Raw genomic sequence first — 21,081 nt, 5'->3', positions numbered from 1 at the left:
AATGTTACATTTAAAAACTAAGTGAATATGTATCTGGAATAGAACTTTATGCACATATTAGTGGCCCCTATTTCTGTTAGTTTGACACCAGTATTCTACATGACAGTCCTTGAAGGACTTGAAGACATGTTTCTCCCTAAGGTTTTTTTTCTTCTTCTCTAGGCTAGACACCATCAGCTCCTTCAATGGACCTTCATGTTTTATTAATTCAACGCACTTCCTCCTTATGGTTCCATTCTTCTAGGAACTTTCCAGTCACGTCAGTATTATTTCAAAAAATGTGGTCCTTAGAACTGCTGCAAACATGTTTTGATTTGGAGGAGAATAAGAGGACAGTGATAGCCTAGTCACCTCCCTATGTATATCTCCCTGGGTCTGGGTACATCCCCAGGTAACATTTTCTTTCTTGGTTACTATAGCCCAGGCTACTTAAATTGAGCCTGAAGTCTACTAAACTTCCTCAATATTTTTTTCACAGAACATACTATTTAGCAATGATCTGCCCCTCCTCTATCTCATACTTGAGAAGTTTATTTTTGACATAAAACTTTTATGCTCATCTGTACTAAATGTCATCTCACTAGATTCTGCTCAATGTTCAAACTTCACAACAATTTTTTTTGGACCCCAATCTTTTCATTGAGATTAATGTTATCTCCAAATTTGATAAATTTGCTTTATCAAAGTCAATGATAAAAATATTAAAAGGCACAAATCTTTGGGACAATGTAATGTAGACTTCTACCCAAAGTGACATCGAACTGTTGGGGGCTATTTTTGGATCTATTATTTGGCCATTTCCAAATTCATTGAATTTTCACTATTGTCCAGACCAAGTCTTTCCACATTTTTCACAAGAATATAAGGAGCAAATTTTTCAAAGTGTAACACTGGTGGATGTTACTGTGGCAGGAAGTCTTGGCCAGAAACAAATCCTTTAGTTTAGTTTTTTTTTTCTTTTCCCCTCCATTCTGGGTAGGATCAAAGATGAATCTTCCTCAGGCCATTTATATTTTCTCCCGGGGGAGTGGTTTGGTGAGGAGGTATGGTATTTTCTCTGACCACTGTCCTTGCCCTCCTACCTTTTTTCTCTCTGGAGATTTCATGAGTCACACCCTTTTGCAACAACCAACTCATTTTTACAATTGGAGCAATAGAATGGCCTTTGGGCTCATGTGGCATCTTTCTCTATTTTATAGAGTTTATATTAGAGAGAAAAAAGTGTTAATATGGTCATGGAGCTTTGAGTTAGGAAAATCCAAGACCATTTCCACACCACATAGTTGCAATCTACAAAGAAAGAAAGGAAACACACATTTATTAAATGCCTACAGTATACCAGGCACTCTACAAATTATTGCATTTGATCTTCACAACCACCCTATTGAATAGATGCTATTATTATGCCATTTTATAGTTGAAGAAATTGAGGAAGGGATTAAATGCCTTGTCCATTATCATACAACTAATAAAGGTGCGACTGGTATACTGTTTGACTCTAAGCCCAGTGCTCCATCCACTGTACCACCTAGCTGTCTACAGGGACTCCCTCCTCATTTTTGAGCTCCCATCTATGCATTGTCTTGCTTTATTAGAAGGGAAGGTACTTAAGGACGAAGACTGGCTGGGTTTTATTTGTATCCCCAGTGTTTGCCACAGGGCCTAGCACCATTGCAAATCTTTAATAAACAAATAAAGGAAAGAAGAAAAAATGAATGAATAAGCAAATAGATTAGCAAATGAACAAATAAACAAATAAATAAATAAGTAAATACACACATACACACATATGTATATACACACACACATATGTATAGGTATGTATGTATGTGAGTATGTGTATATGTGTTATTCATTCCAAACATACAGCGTTATTTAAATATTTATTTATCTTTAGCTAGACCCAGTTCTCATTATGTTTGAGGTAAAAATCTGGACATGGGAAACACTTATGCTTAGGAAATAAAATGAGATTATGCTCATGTCCATTACTGGAAAAGCACAGGAAGGGGGGATGAGGGGTAAAATGATCAGACTTCTTTGGTTATTTTCCTTATTTCTTGAAGAGATGGGTACAATTATTATCTTCAGTTTGAGCCTTATGTTCCGAGATATCTCTAGAGACTCAATGATGCATAGGAATTTTTCCCTTTTATGCCAAAGTTCAGCTTTTCTTACACTTTCTTCTTTCAGGCTCTTTCTAGCTTAGTTCTTTTAATCCCCAAGTGGGGCTTGGGGACACTCTGTCCCCACTGCTGTTGTTGAAGATCAAATTTTACAGTTCCCATTCCTTCCTCTCAAACTACAGACTATGTGTATTCCTTTAAAGACTCCCAGGCATGCTTCAAGATGGTGAAAGTCTCAAACCTCAGAACTACAAATCTCAGGATGGAATCAAGTTCTCAAAGCCTTATTACAAAAGCTTTACTGAAATTGAGATGAACTTTTATAACTTTCCCCTAGTCTACATTGTACCATTTATAAAAAGGAAATAAGCTTACTCTGGCAAGCCTTTTCCTAGATTAAATCATACTCACTCAACCTGTGTGATTACTACTTCCTCTTTTAGGTATTCACTAACCATCTCCTCTTCCTCCTCCACCAAACCCTATTTTCATCTTCCTTTTCTGTGTTGTTTTTCTCCACTAGATTTTAAGCTCCTTGAGGGCAAGAACTATGTTTTTCCTTTTTTAAAACTCCATTTCTTGGCACATAGTAGCAGCTTAATAAATATTTAATGGTCAACTGATTGATCTATGCCTTTTTACAAGTCATTGGTAAAAAAAATATTGAATATCATAAATGAAAAAACAGACTCGAAGGGGAATTCTAATGGAAATCTCCATCCAAGTTGACATATTTATTATTGATTATTATTTACATACAATTCTTCAATAAGTTTCATAGGTATGTACCTATATATCTATACTATCCACTGTTCAACTTTTTTTCAAACTTGTCCATAAGGATAGCAATGAGAGGGTTTATCAAATGGTTTTCTGAAAACTAGGTAAACTATATTAATGCTTTTAATTTGTCAATCCATGTCCAATAAAAGGGAAGTGTTAGAAGGGGTGGAACCAAGATGGCAGAGGAAAGGCAGTAACCTCTGAGGGCTCCTCACACTATCACTACAAAAATCTCCAAATAACAACCTAAAACAACTCCTAGAGCAGCAGAACTCACAAAAGGATGGGGTGAGATCATTTTCCAGTCAAAGATGGCTTAGAAGGTTGGCAGGAAAGGTCTGTTGTACCAGAGTGGAAGTGGAGCCCAGCCTCGCAGCCACACTGACACAGGTCCAGCCCCAAGCAGGCCATATGAGAAAAAGAGACCCTCCAGAGCCTCTGAATCTTCTATAGCAGTGGCTTCTTCTGGAATTCAGCTAAAGGTCTAGTGAGAGGGTCAAGTTGTTGGCTGGGGGGGAGATTTCAGGAGTCTATGCTGGCGCTAAGGTATAACTCAGTTATTTTACCTGTGCTGGGAACCAGGAAGCAGTCTTGAGTGGCAGCAGCCCAGGTGTGTGTATGTGGGGGTGGGGGTGTGTGCAGGATTGCCTGGAACTTGCAACCACAGTGAAACAGAATTTTGTTTCTGGTTTAAAGAGCAAGCAAGCCTAGGGATATTTACAGACCAGAGCACAGGTCAGGGGAATGGAGAACCTACTTCATACCACTTGGGACCCCCTCAATCTTGGAACAGTGCATCCTGGAAGCAGTGCTCCACTTTAAGAAGGAGTTAAAAGTCAAGATATAGGCTAGTAATATGAAAAGACAGAAGAAAATGCGGACAATAGAAAGTTTCTTTGGAGACAAGGAAGATCAAAATACACCCTCAGAAGAAGATAACACAGTCAAAGTTCCTACATCCAAAGCTTCTAAGAAAAATATAAATTTATCTCAGGCGATAGAAGCACTCAAATAGGACTTTGAAGATAAACTAAGAGAGGTACTGGAAAAATGGAAAGAGAAATGAGAGTGATGCAGGAAAGTCATAAAAAGAAGTCAACAGCTTGAAAAACCAAATGGAAAAGTTCTCTGGAGAAAATTATGGCTTAAGAATTAGGGTTGAAGTGGCAGCTAGGTGGTACAGTGGATAAAGCACTGCCCCTGGATTCAGGAGGACCTGAATTCAAATCCGGCCTCAGATACTTGACACTTACTAGCTTTGGGACCCTGGGCAAGTCATTTAATCCTCATTGCCCTGCCCCTCAAACCACCCCCCCCCCGGGGAAAAAATAGGATTGAAAAAATGGAAGCTAACAACTTTATGACACAATAAAGCAAATCCAAATTAATGAAGAAAAAAAAAGAGGGCAATGTGAAATATCTCCTTGGAAAAATAGCTGACCTGGAAAATAGATCCAGGAGAGATAATTTGAAAATTATTGGACTACCTGAAAACCATGATCAAAAAAAAAAAGAGCTTAGACATTATCTTCCAAGAAATTGCCAGGGAAAAATTGCCTTGATATTCTAGAAGCAGAAGGTAAAATAGGATTTGAAAGAATCCACAGATCACCTCCTGAAATAGATCCCAAAATGAGCCAAAGTCAGGATAAGACAAGATCTAGCAGCATCTTCGTTAAAGGATCTGAGGACATGAAATATGATATTCTGGAGGGCAAAGGAATTGGGATTACAACCAAAAAAGGAATTGTTTAGTCTTTCATGATATGTTTTTCATGAAGTTATGTTAGCTCTTTCTGATTATTCCTTCACTTTTTAGGTTTTCAGTAATTATTTCTTTAATAATACTCTTGAGTACTCTTCTAGGAAGCCAAGCTCCTAACAATCTCTGCCCCCTTTTTGAAAATATGGCTACTTTTTAATCCTGATGTACCTCCCCATTCTTCAGAGCCTTCAAAAGATGAGTGTGAGCACTTCAGCAATCATATCTGAAAGGTGGTTTCTTAAGAACTCTAAGATGTATATCATGTGAACCTGATGATTTGAAATCAAGGTCAGTTAGATGCTCTCCTTATTTATTTTTATTTTAAACTCCTTGTAGACATTTCAAATATTGACTGGTTCTATTATTGTTACTTTTGGCAAGTCACTCCCTTTTTATGGGCCTCAGTTTCCTCATTGTAAAATGGAGGAGTTGGAGTGCATCACCACTGAGACTTCTTGTTCTAAGTTCTAATATTACCTATAAGTATAGTCAACCTATGAACATTCACCATAAAATGATTTTAAAGAGCATTATATCCAAAAGTTTTAAAGATATGTTAAAATGACATATACTTTCAAAGGAAATAATTTTGTAGTGCTCTTAAAACATCTCTTTTTCTTTTGAATGCAAGATATCTTAAGTGTCAAGGGACAGCTAGGTGGCCCAGTGGATAGAACACTGAACTTGGAGTCATGAGGACCTGAGTTCAAATCCATGCTCAGATAATTAACACTTACTAGCTGTGTGACTCTGGGCAAGTCACTTAACTCTGATTACCTCAAACATTCAGTGCCATCTTCAGTCATCCTGATCTATATCTTGCCACTGGACCCAGATGGCTTTGGAGGACAGAGTGAGGCTGGTGACTTTTCATAACCCACCCTCACTTAAATCCAATTCACTGAAGTCAAGACATCACCTCCAGATGTCATTGTCCTCTTCAACAAACAAGGAAAAACAACATCTTAAGTAGCATGTCTGCAACATTCATTTATTTATTCAGTGATGTACAAGATATAACATGGGTTATTGGAAAAAGCAATAAGATTTATTCCCGGTTTTACCACAAATGTTTTGTGTGATATTGGGCAAATTTTTTTTGAGCTTCCAATTCTTTACTTTAAAAATGGAGATGATAATAGCTATACTTGCCTATGTGACATATTGCTATGAAAATCAAATAAGATAATGTAGGTGGTAGTACACTAAAGAAATCTATTAAGTATATGTATGAATAAAACACTAATTAATGGCATATAATTTTGAATCATATTGATTATAAATAATTTGTTAGTAGATGCTTAGCACTATGAAATATTCCATTGACATGATGAGCTGACAAATAGATTGTTTTACAACGACTGCTCGAGATTTATTATTTCAAATATAACTTATATTTTCAATTTCAGCTAAAGTCCTCTGATAATGTTTGGTGGTGGGAGAGTAATATTAATGCTAAAGTTTATTTTAATTAAGGCATTTCTGATGGTAAAGTATAATTTGAAAAAAAATCAACACTAAGATAATAGCATATTATTGTTAGAATTTTTATTATAAATCTAAAATCTTTATTCATAGTGATAAGTCTAAGAGATCATGCTTATTGATCCATAACATATGTATAGCCATAACTTCTTTTCTTTCTAAAAGAAGAGCTAAAATAAATTGTTAAGAAAATATTTCTTTCTAGATATTTCTTAGAGCTGTGCAATATTAGAAAGGGGAACTTTAGCGTTCATCACATCCAACCTCCCAATTCTTGCAGGACAAGAGATCATCTAGTCTGTAATTGAGCACTTCCAGTGATGAGGAGGTCACTACTTTAGAAATAAGGTTATTGCTTAATTGGATAGTTCTAATTATTTAAAATCTCATTTCATTGAGTTATAATTTGCCTTGTTGTAAACCCATTGGTTTTAGGCTTGTATTCTAGTAATCTTATATAGATTAAGGTAAATTATTTAGCCACATGACAACCCTTCAAAAATTGAAGGCAGCTATTATGGGATCAACACAAACCTCTGTTCCACGCTATGTAGCATTAATGTTTTCAAGCATTCCTTCCAATTCTGTCATTGTTCCCTGAAAACACTCCAGTTTATCAACATCCTTAACATACAGCATCCTCATTTAATACAATAATCCAAGTTTGGTTTACCCAATGAGCCACTTGCTTTAGCGGAACAAGCATCTCCTTTCTTTGGGCACTATGTGCCAATGGAATATAAACATTGTGGACTGTTTTTGAAGAGGAAGTCATCACACCTTGTTGATTCACCTGTACTCAATCCCCTCAGTCTAATGTCATTGAAAGAATGAAACCAGAATTAATAATTCACTGTGCAAGGAATATGATATAGAAAGTAACTTCAAATATCTTCCAGGTGTTAATAAATTATCCTTAAATTAAAAAAAATCAAATAACATGAATCACTTTCCCTTATATTTCAACAATAATGAAGTTTTGGATAATTGTATATATACATATACATACATACAGGTATACATACATATTCTCAGAGATATGTACATATATACACATGAAAATGTAATCATAGCCCTTCCTATAAACTAGGCACAATAAGATCTGTGAATATAAAGATGAGACAAATAATACAGAAATAAATAGAAAATAATTTGTGCTCGTCAAGTCCAGAACTCAGCCTATGACCTATGTGATGATCAGAATTCTCACTGCTCCAAATGTTTGTTCAAAATGTTTGCATGGAAGATGTTCAAGTTTCATACAAAGACAAGAGTCTTCATTCCCACACTCTCAATTTTTCTCTCTCTCTTTTTTTTTTTAGTGAGGCAACTGGGGTTAAGTGACTTGCCCAAGGTCACACAGCTAGTAAGTGTTAAGTGTCAGAGGCCAGATTTGAACTCAGGTACTGCTGACTCCAGGGCCACTGCTCTATCCACTGTGCCACCTAGCTGCCCCCATTTCCACACACTCTTGATGCCTTCATTATGATGTTTCCACAATTATTCATATTAAACAACGTTTGTTTTTGTTGAATTTAGAAGAACCTAAGTGATTTATTTTTGGTCTCTGGTAAAAATTACATACAACAGCTGCAAAATAATTCTAAGGGATGATCTACTAAAGAGTTCAAAGGAAAAACATTTTGTGTGTTAAAAGTGAATTATGGGGGGCAGCTAGGTGGCGCGGTGGATAGAGCACGGGCCCTGGATTCAGGAGTACCTGAGTTCAAATCCGGCCTCAGACACTTAACACTTACTAGCTGTGTGACCCTGGGCAAGTCACTTAACCCCAATTGCCTCACTAAACAAAACAAAAAACAAAACAAAACAAAAAGTGAATTATGCATCTGTAATAAAATATAACCTGCACATATATATTTATATTGAGTATATAAATTATATTTATAACATTTCTATATATATATATATATATATTTAAAAAATCTATGTAAAACATATGTATGTACCACAACATATATAAGGGAGATTTAAAAGGGCTTTTAAGATCATTGTCTAGATCTTAGTTTATCAGTCTGAAATGGAAGCTTTGAAAACTAGACTTTGGTCATAATCAAAGATGTTGGCTACAGGGCAAGAAGGCTGCAATGCAGATTTCTCCATGCTGTTTTGACCACAACATAACTTTAATCCTTGAAAACAACTCTCTCTGGGAACAAGGGATAATTGAATCTCCATTCTAATTCTATCCTGGTTTTCTCTTGACTAGAAACTTACAATTATGTCAACACATTACACCATGTACCACCCATCTACTAGGAAATATGCAAAGGCCATCTTATCCTTGGAACTTAGGTCAAACCTAAAAACAAAGAAAAAAAAATCCAAAGGCCAACAATTTACCCATTTTATCCTCTAGTTATTTATTAGTCTTTTTAAAAAAATTAAATGCTTTATTAATATTGATTATTTTAGTTATAAGACAACATAAATAGTAAGATTAAACATCTAATAGCAAGCATATTGTAATTGATATTAAAGGTACCCAAGGGTTAAATTCCTGTTGTCCTGACAGGTGCCCTGCACAAAATTTTGTAGTCACATATTGTAGGGTCTGACCATTTAACTACATGACAAACAAACTCCTCCATGACAACCAGATGTAGGCATCCATGGAATGAAATTATCATTTTATTAATTACCCTTTAATTAGTTGATACAGCAGAGAACATGCTGTAATTTAGTCATAATTGGCTTGACTAAGACTCAGTACTTAAAGGGATGGAATCTGTTTCTAAGATTACTTGTTATGAATAACAATTGTATCTGTGACAATGCAATTTTATTATGGAGATGTAGTGTGCATTTCAAACAACTTTTCTGTACAACAGCATATTCAGAATTTAAGTATAACTCAAGGCAAAGAAGTCAAACAGGGGTCTGTCACTGAAGCAAACATTTCCTGCTGTCCCTTGATACCCTAATACAAATGATTATGATTTTTACTGTCAATCAGAACCACTTCTCTCTTACTTTTCACCATTTAAAAGAACAACAATCGCCCATGAATGAAACTAGTAATGATATGCAGTGCTGAGAATAGTGCAAAGTCATTTGAATTTGTCTGTTTAATTAAATTCTATTTTGATTCACAACAAGACAAATAAAATATTTGGGGCTCTTCCCTGGTCTTATTATTGGATCCAAAAAAAAGTAGAGGACTCTTGTCTTTGCTCTCAAAGAGCTTGTGAAGTGAATCAGATTTTAATTAAGGTTGTCAAAAATCTTGATAAAAGGCAAGATTTTCTTGCATCTTAAAGATGTCTTACCATTTGTCTTTTTTCCTATGGTAAGGACATGGAATGAGACCAATGCCACCTCTCACTTTTGGGTTTCATTTTTCCTGCACAATTCTGCCCTCTCTGGACAATGTGACCTCACTTTCCCTGCCTCCACTACAGTACCTACATTGCCAGCATAGGGATCTATCCACGTACTTCTTTTTGCTTACTTCTTTTATAATTCTTTCTGAACTCTTTTTTGATTAAAAAATACTTTGAGGTTGGTTACATCATTTATGTATCACAAAGAACTTTGGGTAATCCTATGATTTTAATGTTCTCAGGCTTCTAAAATTGAGTTAAACCATATACAATCAGGAATGTTCTTAACTAGACAACACTTGTACTAGAGTATGAGATTGGCAGTTTGTTCAGAATGATCATTTAGTAAGACACAAGTAGCATTAAATAAGCACATCCTATCTTTCCCATTAGAGTAGTGTATGACTGGAATTTAGTATGGCAATATGTTGTAGCATTTTTTAAAAAAGTTACAAGAAGCAGTGTGTACAACTTGGCCTTTGGAGATTATTATTTTGACAATTTTTATATATGTGCTTTTACCACCTCATCAAGCTATTCTGCCTCTTTGCTTATTACTTTTGGGTGTCAGATAAAGGAATGTGAGGATTTCGTAACATTGTTTTGCGCCTTTCATACAAATATAAGAAATATGCTTCAAGAATCAGAGATATGGCAAATTTCTTTTATCCTTCCCTTAGTATCAATTTATTGGCATTGTCATTGACAGTTAATTCATCTCGCCCAATATCATAAGAATTCTTTCTCATTAGAATTAAGATTTAGCATTGACACTTAATGGTGTTATTTTTGTTGATTTAAAGTTGAAGACTTTGCACCAAGTCCATAGCCAAATCAAAATTTAATGTGTATCAAGATTCATTGGTTGTAGAATTCTTCATTTCTCATTTCTCTGCTTCTGCCTTGGGACACATGCTTTGGAAGCTCTCTATTTCTCCTTCTGTCTATTACCCATTTCTAATTCTTCATGGCTTATGTAGGAAAGCATCTTTGACAGTAGCATATTAGCTATCTCTCAGTTAATATCAATGTCGCAATTTACTACTGATAATGGGAGTATGCTAAGCTATTTTGACTACTCACAGTACGTTTTTTGGTCACCAAAACACCTATAAGTATATAAAGGAGGTTATTTCTCCAGTTTAATGTGGAAGAGTAACTGCTGTAAGCAATTTCTTCTAGATTAAAAAAATCACATAAAAATGATTTATTGCTGAGAAAAAAATACTGTGTAGTTGTTTGAAAAGTGCTCCAGTAGTTCCAATACTGTTTGCTTTTATTCCTGCTGAGCTGGCATTAAAGTACAACTATAACTAAAATTCATTAATTGCTTATAGTTGAAATTTTGCATCTTATGGAAATAGTTTCAAAAAACAGGAAGCCCAAACATCCTAAACAGAGCCATTCTCACTTAACTATGTCCAGACTGAAACTTGGAGGGAAAAAATGGCAGAGAAATAGCTCAATTCCATGTGACCATTTTGTATGGATACTGCCTTTTAAAACAGATCAGGGCTCATTTGAGCTTTTCTAAAGTACTTGTAGAGTAAAAGAAGTGAAGATAAAAGTGATAAATGTTACTTTTCTATTTTTCTCTCACTCTCATTTTTTTTTTACTGTGCACTAGTGATTATAGCACTGCCAGATCAGAATGAACAATTAACTGTCTAATTATTCTAGTCACACCAACCCACAATGAAATCTTTATTCAGTGTTTACAGCGATCTTTGGCAGAGGCTGTCTTGCTGTTTCTAAACTAAGAAAAACTGCACCCTTTGGCTCGTCTCAGTATCAGCTGCCTTGGTTTCAGCATTGGATGCCAATAATCAGCCTTCTTTTTCTTCCAAAGTGGGCATTTTTTTAGGGTGAAAAGACCTATTCTCATCATCCCCCAATATATTGTGACTGATTTATGTTCTATCCACTGGGCCTCTTCCTTCCGTATCTTTTTACATTTTTCCTCACTCCTTAGAGCAACACCCGGCAAAACCCATTTTAGGTCCAACATTGTAAAAATACTTAACCAAACATTGACCACAACTATCAGGGAAAGAAAAATACCACGATTGGTTTGTTTGTAGAGAAAACTCAAGGGAATCATTTTCACTCTGACAAACTATTCCTTTTATAGCTCAAAGGTGTTCAATAACTTCTCTATCAGGACATAATATATCTACTTTTCTTCAACACATTTTTCAGTGGCTTGTTTTATTTAAAATATTTGTTCAAACCCTCAGAGACTGCTGCAGATCTTCACAAAACTTGAGTATTAAAAAAAGTTCACAGGTAAATTGTGGGACATGTGAAAAGTTTTTTTTTTTTTTCTTGTTAGAATGGAAAAAGGGGTGGGGCTCCATTTCATCCAAGGCAGATGTATATAAAAATAACTTTTCTGCCTTTAGTGAAAATTATTTGCTAAATCTCATTCTTGTCAGGTCTCAGAGATAAAAAGAAAACAGCAAAAACTTTAGGTAGTCTTTTTTTGGCAAGGTGTTGGGATGATTTTTTTGAACCTTAGGATTTCGAGAGAGCAAATTACGATGCCCCCCCTCTGCTCCTTGTGTAATGCTGCTCCAACCCAATTAGGATGAGTTTTCTGTGTCCTAGGATGGTACCATCTTCTCTACATGTAACTATACTCTCAGTTGTTGCACCTTCTATACTTTCAGTGATCAGTGGTTACTATTCACTAAGCTTTCCAGGGAAGAACTGGGTCATAAAATTTTACGGGGGAGAAAGCTGGAGAGGGCGTTTCAGTAGTATAAACACTGATTAAATCCCCCGGAAAATCTCCCCAAATGAAAGTTAATATTTCTCCAAGTATGCACGAAAATGTCAAGAATGCTAAGTCATTTTTATGTTTGTAATTTCCTTTTCCATTTTAATTTTATACTGTCACATGACATGCATACTAAAAATGAATGTCTTTAACCCCAAGTGTAACAAACTTGTCTGGAAGTTCTTAGTGGACTAGAAACCATGGATTAAGCCATTTTCAAGGATGCTCAAAACATTTGTGATACAAAAATCTCATTTTATTTCAGCATTTCTCACAACAGTCCTATTAGAAAGGCAAGGATTACTGACTGTATTTTTCAAATTGGGGAAAATTGAAACCCTTACAGGGAAAATTACTTGCCAAAGGTCACTCTCAAAGTCAGTGACATAAGAACAAGATAAAACCTAGTGTTCCAGCTCTGGTTCACAGTCTATAATATTTTATATCCACTGTGATTTTTGATGCCTATTTCTTTATTCCTCTTTTTTCTTCTTTCCCCCCTTCTGGAACAGCAGCAAAAACTCACTGGGAAAGGCAGGGAATCCTGACCTCAGCTCTGGCCACCTTACTAAACTTTAATGCTTGGCTCTCAGGACCACCCTTTCCCTGACCTCAATCTCCTTGCCAAATATTAATGCCATATATATTCTGGGTTCTTGAAGAGCAGTGAGGATTCTCCAGAGATAAGAAGCTGTAGGTGCAATTCATAGGCTTCCTTCTGTATTTTCAAGCAAAGCTCACTGTGCCTAGTGAGCATGCCCAGTTGGACTGCAAGAGTCACAGTGACCCTTTGGTAAAAAATCCACTTCTCTGAGCTTGAACTGAGGGGTGAAAGGAGAAGATAAAAGGGAGTAATGTTGTGGGTCAACTATAAGTAAAGGAAATGGCAGGAATCTAATGAGGGATAGCAGGAGCCAGAAAAGGGGGAGGGGGAACAGTTTGGGGAAAAGTATCAGTATAATAGTTTTAACTTTACCTTTGTTGAATGGACATGGACTCCGGATAAATACCCACACACTCCGGGGCAATTTTTACTAGTGGTAGATTTACTAGCACCTTGAGCATGAATGGCTAGAGTGGGGGTGGGGAGGGACGCTAGATGGTTTCTTCAGAATGTTGTGTGCTTGAATGTTTATTTGGTAAAATAAAGTAATAACCCATTTGGTGCTGCTCTCTCCAATTTTCCCATTCCCTATCTTCTGGGTCTCGCCTGGGGTTCACTTGACCTCCTGAACAAGATGCGTTCCCGTCTTCCCGGGTTTCCTCTCTTAATTCGCACTTGAGGTAACCTGGAAAACGCTCCTGCTTCTGGGCGGGTGGAATAATCAGCACCGGGCATGCTTAGTACCCGCGGCAGGTTTGCTTTTGTAAGCCTGAAAGTTTCCCATGTATAACCCTCCACCCCAACCACCAAATGGGAGACTTCTTTGAGGAAAGCAAGGTACAGCGGTAGGGGAAGCTGGGCAACGTCCAGCAGGTGACTGGAAAGCGAAAAGTGCAAGACAAACCCATCTCCTCTCTCCTTATCCAGCCCAGCCCAGCTCAGTAAAGGGGTATGGGGGGCTGGGGGTGGCATCGCAGCCACCAAACTCAAGAAGCATGATTTATCAAACAACCCAAAAGAAGAGATAGCTTCCTACCTTGGACCTTCCACCTACGTCTAGCGTTAAAGTCTCCCTCTGCTTTCTCTGAGGGACGGCAACCCTAATTGTGCCTCTACCCAGGGACTCAGCTGCCTCGCATTGCTCCTCAAGTGAGCAGAGCGGAGACGCTGCCGACAGATGGGAAAGTTGAGGCCAGAGCCCAGATGGCTCCCTTCTGCCAAATCTCAATAAGACGGGAGCTCAAGGTTCCTTATCTACCCAGATCAACCCTGTGCCTACCCTAACCCTGCTTCCCTCCCCTCCTCTTCCTCCCTCCCCTCCCCCAACGTCCACCCTGCAGCTATGGGACAGCGCAGATCGAGGTCTCCTTCCCCCAGGTCATAAAGCTCTTTAGATACTTATTATTATTATTTTTTTAAATCTAAGTCATCACAAAGCAACTACCCCCGTGCCCCCACCTGTCACCTAACGACCTATGGGGCAGTTGCGGTAGCCCCAGCGCAGAGTAGCAAGCGACAAGATCCGCTTGACTCCCCCCACCAGGACACGACTTCCTCCATCCCCAACCCAGATAGAACGGCGGTTATCTGACCATTCCTGTGCTGCGAACCCTAGAGAAGCGGAGACCCCAGAAGCCGCGACGTTACCTCTCGCAGCTAGTGACTCCCTGGAAACCTTCGGTCCCGGCAGCTCGGAGGCTCCCTCCCGGGATGCCTAGCTCTCTTCACATCACTGCACCGGCCACGGAGAGCTGTTTCTGGGAAGTCCGTTCCCCTGTTTCTTTCTTCCTCTCCGTCTCTCTCTTGCTCTCCTTCTCTCTCTTCCTCTCCTTTTCCCTCTCTTTCGCTGGCTTCACTTCTCCCCGCCCCCACCTTCCCACTCTGCCAAAAGTGTCACCGCCTCTCTCCCTTCTGTATCTTTTCCAAAGTATCTGCTGAGGTACCTCAAGAGTTAGGTCGAAATCCCAAAATTGTCCCCTAAGCCCACCAGCGCCCCAATCACTCCCTTCTCTGAGCTCCAGGTGCTAAGCAGGGAGATAGTGATGTAGAGTGGTCCAGGTCAGATCTTCCCAAGCTGGGTGAAGCGACCACTTCTCTCTTGCTCTTTCCCTAGTCTAAGTGGCTGCTGCCTGCCGCTGCCACTGGTACTCATTCTCTTGCTCATGAATATTCTGACAGAGGCTAATGCTGTTGAAGTAAATTGAATTAGCCAATTGGTGCCAGGAATGTGCGCTCCTTCCTTCTGAGGAGCTGTCTGGAACACCACCAGATGAAAGCAATTAGTGTCCAGTTGGCACCCTGCGGTTTAGACACACTAGTGAGAAGCAAAAAATGGGTTAATTCTTCAGTGTTTAGATTTTGAAAATAAGTGCATTTCAATGTGTAAACCTCTCTATGGTCTGGAAGAATAAGAGGATTTGGAAGTGGGGAGAGGAGCTGGAGGCGGGAGTGGGAAAGTATTTGTTATCCAGACCTACCCAAACCATTCACTCTACCCAGCTCTGTAGCTAGAGCAACATAGAAGTTTCACTGTTCTAAACCATAGTTCTGGAGGAGGCAGCTGAGAGGGGAGGATAGAAAAGGACAGGCAGAGATGATGAGTGAGGAGATGAGAATAAAGCAGAGTTCAACCCAGGAATTGAATATAGAAAGGACTAGAGTGATTTAGAGAACGGAAGGGGAAGACAGGAGAGTGGGAGAGATACTAAGAAAAAGTCTCACAGAACACTTTTAAGTATTTTCCCAAACATTCAAGTTTCCTTTCATTATTAACTAACAGTCTCCTTGACTATACAGCAAGTTTTATGTGTGGGAGCAGGCAGCTTCTCTACATCTAAAATAAATACCTATCAACTTTCTTATAGAACATCCATTTCTAAAATAATGATGATGATTATAACGGTGATAAAATGAGGACCACAACATTGAAGATAAAATTATCCCTCTCCCTAAAGAAGCTAACAAAACCTTTCCTACTTCTTAGGAAAATAAGGTGAGATGTCAAATTTCCAAGTTCCCCCTTTACTTCTCTTTAAAAAAATTTTTGTTTTATCCCTATCAGCCTTCTATCCTTTTTAGAATGAGTTCACAGATTGAATTTGTAACTCCCCCCTTCTCACTTTATGCACTCCACTTTAATTAATCTGGTTTTACCACTGATTAACTCATGAACTATTTAGTTTACCAACAGGTTAACATAGGTTATTAAAACTCAAGGTCATATGACCACAGATGTAGGCTGAAAGGGACATCAGAAGCCATTTACTTCAAGCCTTTACTTCTACAGAATAGGGAATTGAAGCATATTGGGTCATACAAGCCCCAGGTCATATAAGTAGAAAGATCTAGAAGTGGGATTTAAGCCTGTCCTTTAAATACAGAGCTGGTACTCTTTCCCCAGTACACTACTTCCCTTTGATTTTATTTAGTCATTCAGTTTATTGCTGAAACATTAGTCAAATTTTCTAAATAGTGTCAGCCCTGTTGGCAATTGATGAAATTAGGGGGCACTAGTATGTCTAAATTGTTTAGATGGAGAATGTCTTCCTAGTATCTTGTGCTGGATTCCTATTTTCTGAAGATTAAAATATTACCATAATGGGACACTATTTGTCCAAAGGATATTTCTACTTTAGTTTAGATGTTGGGTGTTCATTAGCCTTTTGTTTTCTTCCCAAGCCCTTAAGGTGGATGTTCCTTAAAACTCTTTCTTTGACAATATCATCTACTCTCATGGACTTTTATGCAAGTCTCTCCCCCAAGTTCCACACCAGCATTTCTAAGTGTTTATGGAACATTTTGAAGTAGAACTGAGCTCACTATAGTCCAAAACAGAGCCTTTTATTATTTTTTCCCTCAAGGCTTTTTCTTCCTTCTGATTTCATTATTTCTGACTGTCATTACCAAATGTCTTATTTTCCTTGTTCAAATAATTGATGTTATCTGACTTCTCACCTCTAGTATAGACTAGATTGCTACATTCTATTGATTCTACTACTACTTTCTCATATCCCTCTCTCCTATTCATTTATTTTTTGGCAGGGCAATGAAGGTTAAGTGACTTGCCCAGAATCACACAGCTAGTGTCAAGTGTCTAAGGCAGAATTTGAACTCAGGTCCTCCTGATTCCAGGGCCAGTGCCACCTAGCTGCCCTCCTCTCCTATCCATTCTTTCTTCCACCACTCTAGTAGAATCTATCTTAAGCAGCCACCTTGACAAGTCATTTAGACCTAAAATAGACTTGCAAAGGCAGTCAAACCCATCATGATACAATTAGCCCCCAGAAACCAGCAGAAAGACTAGAGTAAGAAACAGAAGATGAGTACGAAAGAGTAATATAACCCTGTTAAATAGCATCGTGTGTACTAAACTCAGAAATAGCTGAGGATGAATAAAAATATCAAGGACAATAAAATATAGTTTTATCAATGTCGGTAGAAAAAAGGTCAACAAGCACTAGGGACAGTTTTGGGATAGAGAGAAAAATAATAAAAGCACACAGAAGGCAGAACTCCTCAACTCTTATTTTTCTACTATTTTCTCTTTGAAGAGTTATTATTCCACAATTGCATCCAAATTAAAAAAAATAATAAAAAGGGATTATTGTTATGCTAGAAAAGACAAAAGAAAAAGAGTTAACATCAAATACCAACCCAAAGTAAGTAAGAGAGCATCTCATTGCCCCTGATGAATTTAATCACCTTGGCCAACACCTGTGTGTTCTGGAAAAACAAAACACCAACAACACAAAACTGACAGATGTGAAAAAAAGCCATTGGTAGTAATCTTGAAATATCATGTAAGATAGTTCTGGTATTATAATTAGTCAGTCAATTAGCTTTGACTAAGCCCTGTTATGTGCCTGGAACTGTGTTAAGTGACAGGCATACAAAGAAAGACAAAAAGCCAAAATAAAACCCAACAGTCCCTACTCTCAAGGAGATAAGTCTTTGTGGAGGATACAACATGAAAATAACTCTGTATGTGCAATATATATATGTGTGTGTGTGTGTGTATGTGTATAAAAGATCATTAGAAAAGGGAGGGCACCAGCATTTAGGTAGATCAGGAAAGTATTCTCATAGAACCCAAGATTTTAGCTGTGACTGGAAGGAGTCAAGGAAGCAGAGATGAAGAAGGAAAGTTTTCCAGGAATGACAAACAGCCAGTGAATATGCCAGGAGTCTGAAAATGGAGTGTCTTGTAGAAAGGACAATGTCACTGGATCATGGAGTATACGGTGCATTGAGAGAGAGGAAGTTAAAAGAAAATAGGAAAGGTAGGAGTGGAGCAGGTTATGCAGGGCTTTGAATGTCAAACAGAGGATTTGATATTTCATCCTATTCATGATAGGTAGCCCCTGGAGTTTATTGAGAAGGAGGGTAACATGGTAAGATGTTCATTTTAAGGTAATTAACTTGACAGTTGAATAGAAGAATGCCTAGAATCAGAAGAGGATTGACAAAGAAAGAACCGGCAGCAGACTATTGCAGTAGTTCAGGTGTGAGATAATGAGGACCTTCACTATGGCTGTACTATTGTCAGAATAGAGAAAGGAGCTTACAGGGGAGATGCTACAGAGGTAGAAATAACAAGACTTGACCACTGATTGGTTATGGGGTGTCAGTGTGGGGAATATAGGATGACACTTGGGTTGTGAGCCTGAAGAACTGGAATGGTGGTGGTACCCGCAACAGTAATAGAGAAGTTCAGAAGAGGGGAAGAGCTTTTCAGGGGAAAAAATTGAGTTTAGTGTTGTTCATGTTGAGATTAAGATGTCAAAAGGACATCCTAGGTGAGATTTCTGAAGGAGTTGGAGATGTGAATCTGGAGGTCAGGAGAGAGGTTAGTGCTGGAAAGGGAGCTCTGAGAAGAATCATCATAGAGATGATGATTGAAACCATGTGAGCTGATGAAATCACTAAGCAAAGTAGTACAGGAGAAAAACAAAGAGCCCAGGAAAAAGCTGTGGAAGAACACCCAACATTAATATATATGAGCTGAATGAAGATACAGCAAAGGAGACTGAAAAAGAGCAGTCAGACAGGTAAGATGAGAACCAGGATAGAGTAGTATCATGGAAAACTAGAGAGAAGATATTGTCAAACCTAAGAATGTAATTGACAGTGTAAAAAGTTACAGAAAGGTAGCAAAATGAGCACTCAAATGTCTAATTTTTAAAAGTGGAAGATGTCAGACTTGACCTATTTTCAAGGATGTGTCATAGTCAATAGGTCTATTTCCTTCTTTGGTAGGGCCTAGAAGATCTGAGGAACATTGTTAATAGTGTTTATTTAGATGTCAGCAAAGCATTTTGAAAAAAAATGTTTTATAATACAATTGTGAAAAAATAGAAAACTCTGGAGTAAAAGATAAATAGGACTAGAATCCAGCTCTTTCTTAACTTGTAGGCCACCTCTATCTGCTAGTCCTCACTGTCTCTTATCTTGTATTATAGTTATTTATGTATGTGCCATGTCCCACTGCTACACACTTAGATACCAAGGGACAGGGCTTTCTTATGTAAATTTCATATCTCACACAGTATCTCATATACTGTTCTACACAAAGCACATACTCAATAAATTTTGATTGACTTGACTTAAGGGAACATGAGTATGTTGAAGTCGCCAAGGATTTAGACTATCAGAAGCATATATAGCACTTAAGTTAGCTCATTACAAAATATAGCTTACTTCCAAATAATCTTAAATTGGAGACAATTCAAGATGATGATGATGATATGTGTATAAAACACTTGAAAGATTACAAAACACTTTATGACAATAATTCTGTAAGACAAATGTGAAAATATTATCCTTCACACTTAATTGGTCAAAAGTGTGTTCATGATTGCAAAGTTATTATGTATAACATTCAGTATTCACACCCATCTTCTGAGTCTAACCTAGGGCTCTTTTCAATGTACCATGTTATGCAATTAAGACACTTTCTTTATATCTTGGTATAGAAAAATGACAAATACATTTTCCTTTACCTTGGTTTTTTGTTGATGTCGGTCATCAACAACAGCAATGTTTTGTCTTAGAAGGCCTGAAATGCATTATAATTCATTAAGACTGATGCAGAATTTATAGAAATATTATGAAGAAAATTATATAAGAAAAAGAGTGTTAGGTCTTAGTGGCCACTTTAGAGAGGTCACCTAGTCTACTCTACTATCTTCAGAGAAATGACGATTCATTTTGAAAATTTGAACTCTCAATAAAATATTACATATTTTGTCAACTCTCTATTAAAACTTAATATTTCAAGGATCTGGTGTAACATAATAAAATTCACACTTATGTTGTATATTTCTTTTGTGAAAGCATTTTCCTCACAGCACTTGAGGTAGGTACTGAAAGTAGCATTATTCATCTCTTCATTTTTTATCCTATACCTACAATTTCACTTCAGAAAGGAATTCATTGTGTAGAAACTGCCTTTATCAATGCAGATTGGCAATATATTGTAGGGACTTACTTGAATCACTCTGTGATTCAGTGACTTTCCCATAGTTTCTCAGCTAGTAACTATCTGAAGCATAATTTTGTCAGGTCTTTCTAGAAAGACAAGATGAGTCCTTTATCCACTATATACTTCTACACTTCTGTCTAATTTTGCAAAGGAAGAAACTGAGATGATGGAAGATTAAGTGACTTGTCCATGATAACACAACTAGTGTCAGAATAAGGATAAGAATCAATATCTTATGACTAAAGATTTAGCAGTCAATTCACACATTACACCATTTCTCTCTCTCTCTCTCTCTCTCTCTCTCTCTCTCTCTCTCTCTCTCTCTCTCTCTCCTATTCACATTTAGGCACTCAAAGCACTGTGTATCTAAAAGTAATAACAACACTTCAAATAAAATCATCAACTTAGGACATGAATTTATGACTTAATTTTCTGAGAACAAAATTAGAATTTATGAAAGGTGTAATATTGCCAGTTTTCATCTTTAGCTGGAAGTATTAGGGAGTAGAAGAGCTAGACAATTCAGAACCATGGACAGCACCAATTTAGTTACATCTAGCCTACTCTGTGGAAAGTAGTGAAGCCCAAATAATGCTTCAATGAGAAAAGGACCTCAAAAGTATGGTCAAAGTTGGAACTATGGATTTATCCATGATATCAATCCAGATTTCCATCAGAAAGATTTCCTTTACATTATCACCAAACCTAATGTTTCCAA

At 37.5% G+C, this 21,081-nt stretch overlaps 1 protein-coding gene across 1 annotated transcript in view; it reads right to left on the bottom strand.

Moving 5' to 3' along the window:
* Positions 1–15,052, bottom strand: part of CDH20 (cadherin 20) — a 289,089-nt gene extending 274,037 nt beyond the window's left edge. The window contains exon 1 of the mRNA XM_043978187.1: positions 14,531–15,052. The gene's annotated coding sequence lies outside the window, so the exon portion shown is untranslated. The remainder of the gene's footprint in view (positions 1–14,530) is intronic.
* Between the last annotated feature and the right edge of the window lie 6,029 nt (positions 15,053–21,081).

The sequence above is a fragment of the Dromiciops gliroides genome, chromosome 1 (assembly GCF_019393635.1).
Source record: "Dromiciops gliroides isolate mDroGli1 chromosome 1, mDroGli1.pri, whole genome shotgun sequence".
Taxonomy (NCBI): Eukaryota; Metazoa; Chordata; class Mammalia; order Microbiotheria; family Microbiotheriidae; genus Dromiciops; species Dromiciops gliroides.
Note: the sequence above shows the minus strand (reverse complement) of the source record. Positions and strands in the feature narration are given on the sequence as shown.